The sequence below is a fragment of the Nerophis ophidion genome, linkage group LG16 (genome assembly GCF_033978795.1).
Source record: "Nerophis ophidion isolate RoL-2023_Sa linkage group LG16, RoL_Noph_v1.0, whole genome shotgun sequence".
Lineage (NCBI taxonomy): Eukaryota > Metazoa > Chordata > Actinopteri > Syngnathiformes > Syngnathidae > Nerophis > Nerophis ophidion.
The window spans coordinates 38,388,359-38,399,955 of NC_084626.1; the positions used below are offsets into that span (position 1 = coordinate 38,388,359).

The window sequence follows — 11,597 nt, forward strand, 5'->3', positions numbered from 1 at the left end:
TCTCGGCAACACTCAGTGGTCACAATAATTTATGAAGTAAAGCTCATGATGAAGTAGGTTGAATGATGCGGACACGTTTGTTACTGGACACTTTCTAATACGCTTCTGCCTTGAAAACCTTATATACGTAAGTAATATGCAATTATAATTATTTGATACTTGTTTGTATTGACCAATCTGCTATTTTAGAATGCAATTATTATTACAAATGTCTAGCTTGTGTGCTATTGTGTACTTAGTTGTTTTGTAGCTGCCAGCTCCTAGTAGCTCCTATAGCCATGTTTACCTTTTGTAATTAACTTCTCTAAAATAGATGAAAAAACAACTTTGTGTGCTTTTTTAAGGGTATGTATATGTTAACTGGCTGTCCAGCTTTGCAAAAGTAAACATTCTGTAGTGTAATACTTTAGATGCAAGCTGATATCATCCAATACTTGTTTTTTTGCTGGTATCAGACTGATATCCGATATGAATATCAGATCAAGACACCTCTACTTGAATGTTCCAAACTCCTGTTTCAACGCACAGCCCTGGTCATTGACGAATTGTTGCACTAAAATGATGTTTTATAAACATATATACCTGCCATGTTCAAAAACTTGTGACATTTATTACTATAATGCGTGACTTTTCAAATCATTATCTATTGAAAATGGGTACATTTTAGCAATAAAGATGACTTGAAATTGAAGTCGAACAACTGTGATTGCAACTGTAGACCTTGGTTGGCATCCTTATTAAGGCTGCGCTTGACTCAACAGCGCCTCTGCTGGTTGCAGCCTTATAGTGCATCCCATTTTTCCCCAATTGCTTCAAGACACAGGAAGCACGGGTTAGAGCATGTGCCTCACAATACGAAGGTCCTGAGTTCAATTCCGGGCTCGGGATCTTTCTGTGTGGAGTTTGCATGTTCTCCCTGCGGGTACTCCGACTTCCTCCCACCTCCCACTTGGGTCATCATCATCATCGGCGGTCACTCGAACAAATATGACGATCCTCCTGGTAGAGGTGTATCCCTTTATGGAGGATGCCTGTGCGTGACTCTGTTTAACGTGGGAAGACTGGTGCGCAGTCACCACACAATCCTTGACAGAAAAGGGTCAGGGTCCAGTGGCATGGAGTCCAAGACGACTCGGACCCTTTTCTGCTGCAGCCTTCTTCCGCCATCGCAGCCAATGTGGTAGTTCTTAAATCTACCATCTTCTGCCTGCTCCGCTGTTGAGGTATTCACCGTATCCCTGGCTTAGGGGCAGTCAGGTACTAGGCCTTTGCCAAGGGCCACTTGGGGTAACAGTAGTAAAGGGGTTAACCTCTTAGTGCCCCAAGACCCCCATAGAGGAGCCTCCACTGCCGGATCCTGGGTATTGGTTGATTGGCAACACTAAATTGGCCCTAGTGTGTGAATGTGAGTGTGAATCTTTTCTGTCTATCTGTGTTGGCCCTGCGATGAGGTAGCGACTTGTCCATGGTGTACCCGCCTTCCGCCCGAATGCAGCTAAGATAGGCTCCAGGACCCCCAGCGTAGGGACCGATAGGGACAAGTGGTACAAAATGGATGGATGAGTGCTTCCAGACACGATCGACAAACACTTCCATCCAGTCACAAAATTCTCATAAACAATCAGTTATCAAAGCTGTTCATCATTTTTACTTCTTAAACATACAATGTTTTGGACTTGCATGTTGTAACAATGTAACTATATTTTAAGTCTGCAACTGATGATTATTTTGATTAGTCAACGATTATCTTAACGATTAGTCGACTAATCCAATAATAAAGCGTGTACATATTTAATGGCTCTAATTTTTCCATCAACTTCTAAAAGTTATTTTAGGCATGTGCTTACCAACAACAAAGATTACTAATTCATTCACAAATATTTATACTGTAACTGTGCTGCTCATTCAGCTGTTAAAAAAATTAAATGACTAATAAAATGTTGTCCATTTAAAAAAAAGAAAAGGCAAACGGTTAAAAAAAAATATATATATATTAACCTTGTTTATGGATTAAAAAACAGTTATAATAGCAGCAATGAAAAGAAACAAAAAAAACACAAAATCGGACTTCCTCGAAAAGAAAATAATCTTGTGATGTTTAAAAAGCTGAAAACTGGTAAACTGACTATTGATTAACTCTTGGCAGATTAAGCACTCTAATACAGTGGTCCCAAACCACCGGGCCGCAGAAGAATTTTTTCTTAATTTATTTATTTTATTTTTATTTTTTTTATTAAATCAACATGAAAAAACACAAGATACACTTACAATTAGTGCACCAACCCAAAAAAACTCTGTTTTTTATGACAAAAAATTAAAAAATACAAATAAAATAAAATAACCCCCCCCCCACGCCGGGCCGCGGGGCAAATTATCAAGCGTTGACCGGTCTGCAGCTACAAAAAGGTTGGGGACCACTGCTCTAATAGACTCATTGTGTAGAATTCTATATTTAATTAATTCCTAAAATTTGCTATTCAAGAGCTTGTATGTTTGATCTTATGATACCTCCACTTTGGTGCCTGTCTGTCTCTCTCCGTGTGTGTGTGTGTGTGTGTGTGTGTGTGTGTGTGTGCGCGTGTGTGTGTGTGTGTGTGTGTGTGTGTGTGTGTGTGTGTGTGCGTGCGTGCGTGCGTGCGTTTGTGCGTGCGTGCGTGCGTGCGTGCGTGCGTTTGTGCGTGCGTGCGTGCGTGCGTGCGTGTGCACACGTGAGGTTCACGTTCGTTAAAGTGTCTTTTCTTACGGCACTACAAATTGACGCTGCTTAAAAAAGTACAAACCCTGTTTCCATATGAGTTGGGAAATTGTGTTAGATGTAAATATAAACGGAATACAATGATTTGCAAATCATTTCAACCCATATTCAGTTGAATATGCTACAAAGACAACATATTTGATGTTCAAACTGATAAACATTTTTTTTTTGCAAATAATCATTAACTTTAGAATTTGATGCCAGCAACACGTGACAAAGAAGTTGGGAAAGGTGGCAATAAATACTGATAAAGTTGAGGAATGCTCATCAAACACTTTTATATGGAACATCCCACAGGTGTGCAGGCTAATTGGGAACAGTTGGGTGCCATGATTGGGTATAAAAGCAGCTTCCATGAAATGCTAAGTAATTCACAAACAAGGATGGGGCGAGGGTCACCACTTTGTACGCAAATTGTCGAACAGTTTTAGAACATTTCTCAACGAGCTATTGCAAGGAATTTAGGGATTTTACCATCTATGGTCCGTAAAATCATCAAAAGGTTCAGAGAATCTGGAGAAATCACTGCACATAAGCGATGGTGTTACAGACTTTTGACCCCTCATCAAAAACCGACATCAGTGTGTAAAGGATATCACCACATGGGCTCAGGAACACTTCATAAAGCCACTGTCAGTAACTACAGTTGGTCGCTACATCCGTAAGTGCAAGTTAAAACTACTATGCAAAGCAAAACCCATTTATCAATATTATCCTGAAATGCCGCTGGCTTGGCTGGGCCCGAGCTCATCTAAGATGGACAGATGCAAAGTGGAAAGGTGTTCTGTGGTCTGACAAGTTCACATTTCGAATTATATTTGGAAACAGAGGACGTGGTGTCCACTAGAACAAAGAGTAAAATAACCATTCGAATTGTTAAAGGCGCAAATTTCAAAAGCCAGCATCTGTAATGGTATGGGGGTGTATCAGTGCCCAAGGCATGGGTAACTTACACATCTGTGAAGGCAGCATTAATGCTGAAAGGTCCATACAGGTTTTGGAGCAACATATGTTGTCATCTAAGCAATGTTATCATGGACGCCCCTGCTTATTTTAGCAAGACAAGTGTTACAACAGCGTGGCTTTGTAAAAAAAGAGTGCGGGTACTTTCTTTTACTTATGTCCTCTGTGTATTTAATTTACATTTGATTGTCTCATGACACATTATCTGTATGTAATGAGGCTATATGTATCATAGTTGTTTGTGCGCCATGTTGTTCCAGAAAACGTTACCCAGCTTGCAAAGATTGTAATAAAATCCATTAAAAGAAGACAGCCTGCCCTTTCCTTAAACTTGGACACACACATCTATACCTTTGGCAATTCTGAGCCAGTAATTTCCAGAAGTTCTCATCCTATGAGAAGCCTCCATTTTACTAATGATTTCCAATGATGCAAAAATGTGTAGAATAAAAATGAAAATACAACATTTCTGTCAACGAAGATTTGCGTCAGCCTTTGATAGTAGGCTAATATAGCTAATATAGACACTTACATCATGTGTTGCCTTCATTATAACACTTATATAAGGCTTTTCATTTTTTGCGGCTCCAGACACCGATTTAATTTTTTCTCTTTTTGGTCCAATATGACCCTTTCAACATTTTGGGTTGCGGACCCCTGGTCGAGTTAATAAAAGTGTTATGATGGTGACAAACAATGATTTCCATTACAGTAGCTCACTGCCTGTTAGATGTCTTTACACTACTCTGATTATTGTATTTTTATGAAAAATCAAATAGAAAATGGTTTGCTGGCGCTATCTGAAAGGGGGAAATAGTACTGAGGCGGCGATGAATCCAACAGTGGGTGCCGTCTCACATGTTAATTCATGCAACATTTTCTAGCAGGAAGATGCTTTGACAAGACATCTGTGATGTTGTCTAACTGCATGTTAACCAAGTATATGGCTGTCATTGTTTATTAATAAAAACAGGGGTTCCCAAAGTGGAGCCCGCATGCCAAATTTGGCCTGTCATGTCAATTCATTTGGCCCACCAAAGGGGGGCAACCAAATGTATTATACGGAGCTCTTTCAAGATGTCCAAATTATGTGTGCAAAGCTACTAAATAATAATTAACTTAGAATTAGATGGCTGCAACACGTGCCAAAGTAGTTGGGAAAGGGCATGTTCACCACTGTGTTACATCACCTTTTTTTTTAACAACACTCAATAAACATTTGGGAACTGAGAAAACTAATTGTTGACGCTTTGAAAGTGGAATTCTTTCCCATTCTTGTTTTATGTAGAGTTTCAGTCGTTCAACAGTCCGGGGTCTCCGCTGTCGTATTTGCTTCACACATTTTCGATGGCAGACAGGAAAGTACCCCCACTCTTTTTTTACAAAGCCACGCTGTTGTAACACTAGTCTTGCTGAAATAAGCAGGGGTTGCCATGATCACGTTGCTTGGATGACAACATATGTTGATCCAAAACCTGTATGGACCTTTCAGCATTAATGGTGCCTTCACAGATGTGTAAGTTACCCATGCCTTGGGCACTAATACACATCACAGATGCTGGCTTTTGAACTTTGCGCCTATAACAATTCGAATGGTTATTTTACTCTTTGTTCTGGAGGACACCACGTCCTCTGTTTCCAAAATATAATTTGAAATGTGGACTCGTCAGACCACAGAACACCATTCCACTTTGCATCAGTCCATCTTAGGTGAGCTCGGGCCCAGCCAAGCCGGCGGCGTTTGAGTATATTGTTGAGAAATGGGTTTGGCTTTGCATAGTAGAGTTTTAACTTGCACTTACAGATGTAGCGACCAACTGTAGTTACTGACATTGGTTTTCTGAAGTGTTCCTGAGCCCAGGTGATGATAACCTTTACACACGGATATCGGTCTTTGATGCAGTACCGCCTGAGGGATCAAAAGTTCGTAATATCATCGCTTATGTGCAGTGATTTATCCAGATCCTCTGAACTTTTTGGTGATTTTACGGACCGTAGATGGTAAAATCCCTAAATTCCTTGCCATAGCTCATTGAGAAATGTTGTTCTAAAACTGTTCGACAATTTGCTTACAATGTGGTGACCCTCACCACATCCTTGTTTGTGAATTACTTAGCATTTCATGGAAGCTGCTTTTATACCCAATCATGGCACCCAACTGTTCCCAATTAGCCTGCACACCTGTGGGATGTTTCATATAAGTGTTTGATGAGCATTCCTTAACTATTTATTGCCACCTTTCCCAACTTCTTTGTCACTTGTTGCTGGCATCAATTTCTAAAGTTAATGATTATTTGCAAAAAAATCAAAATGTTTATCAGTTTGAACATCAAATATGTTGTCTTTTTAGCATATTCAACTGAATATGGGTTAAAATGATTTGCAAATCATTGTATTCCGTTTATATTTACATCTAACACAATTTCCCAACTCATATGGAAACGGGGGTTTTGTAGTTTCACTGATCAGACAGTGTGTAATGTTATATATTAATATATTAAATATATTACTTAAATAAAACATTGCCTTATTTTTTTCATGAATATTTAGGCCTACTACACTTCTGTTTTTTAATGTTGGTCATCACAGTAGTACTTGGTGAAAAAAGTTACAGCAATATATATATAACAACAACAAAACAGCAGCAGTCACACGTCATGGTTAACAATATAAATAAACTACAATATCAACATAAAAACACACGATAGGTCCAACAATGTTTCAGTAAAAACAACTTTAAAACATGTACAATGCCCAGTAGAACTGGTTTCTCGAACTTCTAAAATGGACTTAAATTTCCCCAAAGTGATCAGCTTAGGCAACCTCAGAAATCAGTAAATTGTCCACTAGTCACATTTTTTTTTTCCCAATCGTTGTGGGTCATTGAACCTAACCCTTATGGGAAAATGTATTTTGATTGGTCAATCATTATTGCAGTGGTAGATGTACCACCAGTACACTAGTAGTACGCAGGATCTATCTAGTGCAGGGGCCGGCAACCCGCGGCTCTTTGGTCACTCTAATGTGGCTCAGCTGCATAATCGCCGACACCCCCGATTGTTTCGGGGGATTTCCGGATTTTGGTGCCTCTCCCGGACATCACCCGGGGTTAACATTCTCCAATTTTCACTCGGACTACAATATTGTGGGCGTGCTGTGACGCCTTAACTTTTAACGTCCTCTACATGTCATCGCCCGCCTTTACACCATGCTATCTGCGTGCCGGCCGGACGCATGTATCCCGCTGTTTTTACTGTCACATATACGAGATTGCAAGGCATATAGTCAACAGCCACACAGGTTACACTGAAGGTTGTGATACAAACAACTTTAAAACTCTTACTAATATGCGCCACACTGTGAACCCCCACCAAACAAGAATGACAAACACATTTCGGGAGAACATCCTCACAGTAACACAACATAAACGCAACATAACAATTACCCAGAATCCCATGCATCCATGACCCTTCGGGGGGGAGAGGGGGGGGGGGTGCTAGCCTGGAAGAGTCATGGATGCTTGGGATTCTTGGTAATTGTTATGTTGCGTTTATGTTGTGTTACTGTGAGGATGTTCTCCCAAAATGTGTTTGTCATTCTTGTTTGGTGTGGGTTCACAGTCCGGCGCATATTAGTAAGAGTGTTAAAGTTGTTTATATCACAACCTTCAGTGTAACTTGTATGGCTGTTGACTATATGCCTTGCAGTCGTGTACGTGTATCAGCAGAAGCCACGTACAACATGTTACTGGGCTGGCAAGCTGTTGAACATGTTGTAGAAGGTGTCAAAGGCAATGGCTTCTTAGCACGCCCTTATTATTGTTTTCTGAGTGACCATCAGCAGATATTAGCGAGAATGGTTGCGGCTCCCATTGTCTTCTTTGTTTTGTGAAACGGGTCAAAGTGGCTCTCCGAGTGGTAAAGGTTGCCGACCCCTGATCTAGTGGTAGGCAAAAAGAATCACTTTATCAAAGTACAGTGTTTTAGTTTCACTGTTCAGACAGTGTGTAAAGTTACATTATATATAAATTAAATATACTCCTTAAATAAAACCTTGCCTTATTTTTTATGAATATTTAGGCCTACTATGCTACGGTCATCATAGGGGTACTTGGTCAGACACGTTTTTCCTGAGGTGGTATTTGGTGGAAAAAAGTTTAATAACCCCTGCATTACCGTATTTTTCGGACTATAACCCGCAGTTTTTTTCATAGTTTGGCCAGGGGTGCGACTTATACTCAGGAGCGACATATGTGTGAAATTATTAACACATTACCGTAAAATATCATATAATATTATTTAGCTCATTCACGTAAGAGACTAGACGTATAAGATTTAACGAGATTTATCGATTAGGAGTGACAGATTGTTTTGTAAACGTATAGCATGTTCTATATGTTATAGTTATTTGAATGACTCTTAGCATGATATGTTACGTTAACATACCAGGCACCTTCTCAGTTGGTTATTTATGTGTCATATGACGCAGTGGTTCTCAACCTTTTTTCAGTGATATACGACCTGTGAACATTTTTTTTAATTCAAGTACCCCCTAATCAGAGCAATGCATTTTTGGTTGACAAAAAGAGATAAAGAAGTAAAATAAAGCACTATGTCATCAGTTTCTGATTCATTAAATTGTATGACAGTGCAAAATATAGCTCATTTGTAGTGGTCTTTCTTGAACTATTTGGAAAAAATATATAAACATAACTAATAACTTGTTGAAAAATAAACAAGTGATTCAATTATAAACAAATATTTCTACACATAGAAGTAATCATCACCTTAAAGTTCCCTCTTTGGGGATTGTAATAGAGATCCATCTGGATTCATGAACTTAATTCTAAACATTTCTTCACGAAACAAGAAATCTTAAACATCAATATTTATGGAACATGTCCACGAAAAAAATCTAGCTGTCAACACAGAATATTGCATTGTTGTATTTTTTTTTCACAGTTTATGAACTTACATTCATATTTTGATGAAGTATTATTTAATAAATATAAAATGATTTTTGAATTGTTGCTATTTTTAGAATATTTTTTTTTAAATCTCACGTACCCCCTGGCATACCTTCAAGTACCCCCAGGGGTACGCGTACCCCCATTTGAGAACCATTGACATAACGTACACTTATTCAGCCTGTTGTTCACTATTCTTTATTTATTTTAAATTGCCTTTCAAAAGTCTATTCTTCATGTTGGGTTTTATCATATAAATTTCCCCCAAAAATGCGGCTTGTATACTATATATTGAGGGGCGGTATAGCTCGGTTGCTAGAGTGGCCGTGTCAGTAACTTGAGGGTTCTAGGTTCGATTCCCGCTTCCGCCATCCTCGTCACCGCCGTTGTGTCCTTCGGCAAGACACTTTACCCACCTGCTCCCAGAGCCACCCACACTGGTTTAATTGTAACTTAAATATTGGGTTTCACTATGCAAAGTGCTTAGAGTCACTAGAGAAAAACCGCTATATAAATATAATTCATTTCACTTGTGCGACTTATATTTGGTTTTTTTTTCCTTCTTTATTATGCATTTTTGGCAGGTGCGACTTATACTCCGAAAAATACGGTATATGTATTTTATTTAACAAATCCTTGCATCTTCTCCAAGTATTTCACTGCTATATTTTACATAAGTAAGTACATTTGGGTCTAACTAGGCCTGGTGTCCAGAATCCCTGAAGAGACCAGCTGCCAAATAATAAGGAGGCCTCAAATAACCTTCCATACACGCTCTGTATATACAATACATGTGCCAGTCCCTTCATTCCTGCATGCATGGCACACTGACCGGAAGTCCTCTTTTGAGCATCGGCAGATTGGACGCAGAGCGTGAGACATTAGGGCCACCTATACCCAACCGGTGTGCAAGGATGACGACCATTTTTACACCTTTAAGCGTTATCGCTGGTATGACCTACTGCAGTGTGGGACACTGCTATGGGATGCCACCAACTCACACATGCCAAGCAGATTTGACATCCTAACAATTCACATCCATATGGAAAATAAGGGGTTTTGGTCATTAAAGTAAAGATGTTTTGGGGGAGGGGAGGATGGTGCAAAAATATGCAGATTGTCATCATAAGTGTAAGGAAACAGTCCACAGCAAGAAGTTTGATGCCACTTTCTATCTGCGTATGTTGCATGGAGCAGGCAGGCCAACACCCCAAAATAACGTGCTGACTCTCGGGGTTTTTTTTTTTTTTTTCCTTTCCTCCCCTCGTTGAAAAACACCTCATCACAACAACCCGCATTAGTCTCCGCCATGTTATTCCGCGCCGATGCATAGAAAAGACATATTCAGGTGTCCCCCTCCAGACCAGCGAGGATGCTGAGAAGGGGGAGCGCTCTGCGGCATTGGGATGCAGTCAGCGGGGCAAAGTGGCGACCGCGAGCCGCGCGGCGAAGCCGACAGTAAGACACAAAGCTGGGGGGGGAAACGGGGTTACTTACTTTTCCCGAAGCGCCTCTAACACGAACCCACGCGGCGTCCGGAGGAGTGCGGCGGTAGAAAAGAGTGTGGACAAACTGCGGCTGTCGCCATATTGCTGCTGCTGCTGCTGCTGCTGCTATCTTGGCTCCGCGTGCGCGCGGCTGCCCTGCATAATTGATGACTCGGAGCAAATTGTTAGGGAGTGTCGGCAAATGCCTGCAGTCTCAAGAACGGACAAGAGACCGCAGCGGCACCAGCAAAAAAATACAAAATATTTTCAAATCCAATAATAAGCGTTCCAAAGAATAATCAGCTATCGCGACGTAACGGACGTCTTTGCTATTATCATCGCTGAAAGTCCGACGTAAGGAGGTTGGACTCACATATCTTGACTTCAGAGGCGCTGGAGTTGGAAGGTCCCTTACAGTACAGGAGAGGTGTCATACAGTGGAAGTCTGCAGTAAGGCAGAAGGCTCTGAAGCACCAGATGGCGCTGTTCTTTTCCTTTCTAGTATGTTTACATTTAATACAGAGCAGGGCTAAATGATGTTAAAAAAAAAACTATTATGAATAGTATTTATCATAATACATTTGGTTTATAAACAACACCTGACATCAGGGGCGCTGAAAAGGGGGGGTAAAGGAGATGGATTCTAGGGGCCCATGATGGAGGGGGCCCCTCTATGATGATGAAATTATATGAAATTATGTGTTGGGGGCCCTGTAAAGATTCTTTTCATGGGGCCCAAAATCCCTAGCGGCGCCCCTGCCATCCATCGATCCATTTTCTATCGCTTGTCCCTTTTGGGGTCGCAGGGGGTGCAGGAGCCAATCTCAGCTGCATTCGGGCGGAAGGCGGCGTACACCCTGGACAAGTCGCCACCTCATCACAGGGCCAACACAGATAGACGGACAACATTCACACTCACATTCACACACTAGGGCCAATTTAGTGTTGCCAATCAACCTATCCCCAGGTGCATGTCTTTGGAAGTGGGAGGAAGCCGGAGTACCCGGAGAGAACCCACACATTCACGGGGAGGACATGCAAACTCCGCACAGAAAGATCCCGAGCCCGGGATTGAACCCTGACTACTCAGGACCTTCGTATTGTGAGGTAGACGCACTAACCCCTCTGCCACCGTGAAGCCCTTGGGTTAAATAATGTAAAAAAATATTATGAATAGTATATATCATAATACATTTGGTTTACAGACAACACCTGACATACAGTACATTATCCATCCATCCATCCATTTTCTATCGCTTGTCCCTTTTGAAGTCGCAGGGGGTGCAGGAGCTTATCTCAGCTGCATTCGGACGGAAGGCGGGGTACACCCTGGACAAGTCGCCACCTCATCACAGGGCCAACACAGATAGACAGACAACATCCACACTCACATTCACACACTAGGGCAGGGGTAGGGAACCTATGG

General features: G+C 41.1%; 1 protein-coding gene across 6 annotated transcripts in view; it reads right to left on the reverse strand.

The window, feature by feature from the left end:
- scn8ab (sodium channel, voltage gated, type VIII, alpha subunit b) overlaps positions 1-10,397 on the reverse strand; it is a 150,792-nt gene extending 140,395 nt beyond the window's left edge. For 4 of the 6 annotated variants that reach the window (XM_061875162.1, XM_061875163.1, XM_061875164.1 and 1 more), the window contains exon 1: positions 10,182-10,396. The gene's annotated coding sequence lies outside the window, so the exon portion shown is untranslated. Of the gene's footprint in view, positions 1-10,181 lie in introns of all 6 variants that reach the window. The other 2 variants (XM_061875160.1, XM_061875165.1) reach the window with 2 other exon arrangements.
- Between the last annotated feature and the right edge of the window lie 1,200 nt (positions 10,398-11,597).